Below are 607 nucleotides of genomic sequence, written 5' to 3'. Positions count from 1 at the left end.
TTAAGTAGTGCCTATATGCTAAAGCCTTAAGGGAATCAATTTTGTCTCTTTTTAAACCTAGTTTTTTATAACTGCTCTAACTGCTATGGGAGCAAATGTAGCTTTACATCTGAATTGCATTTGTGAAGGATCCATTTTCTCTCACTGTGTATTATTCCCTGTGTAACATGAGTAAATGAATCAATTAAGCTTTCGTGAGAGATGGGATACACAAGAAGTGATGCAAGAGCTACAACTAACATCATTTTCCTGCTTTAAAGATGATAAAATACTTCAAAAGATATGATAAAATGCTTTGAAAGTCAAGTGTATGGTGTATTGAATAATAACAAAAGAAAGAAGGATAAATTTCTAACAGCAGCTCTCAAATTTTAGTAATATTAATGAAAGAAGTTAATAGTGCATCTGAACTCATCAAGAAGGAGATCCAACATTGCAAGAAGTTTTACAGAGACAAAAACATCAGAGTGAGATAAAACACTTGGACAACGTCTGCATCAGACATTGAACCTGAGGTGTTTTCTATTAAAGAGTCATAGCTGCTGAAGATGCTGTTGCTGTTCTCACAACATGCAAGACTGAACAAAAGTCATAGGTTCTTCTACTT

The sequence above is a fragment of the Meleagris gallopavo genome, chromosome 1 (genome assembly GCF_000146605.3).
Source record: "Meleagris gallopavo isolate NT-WF06-2002-E0010 breed Aviagen turkey brand Nicholas breeding stock chromosome 1, Turkey_5.1, whole genome shotgun sequence".
In the NCBI taxonomy this organism is placed as follows: Eukaryota; Metazoa; Chordata; class Aves; order Galliformes; family Phasianidae; genus Meleagris; species Meleagris gallopavo.
Note: the sequence above shows the minus strand (reverse complement) of the source record.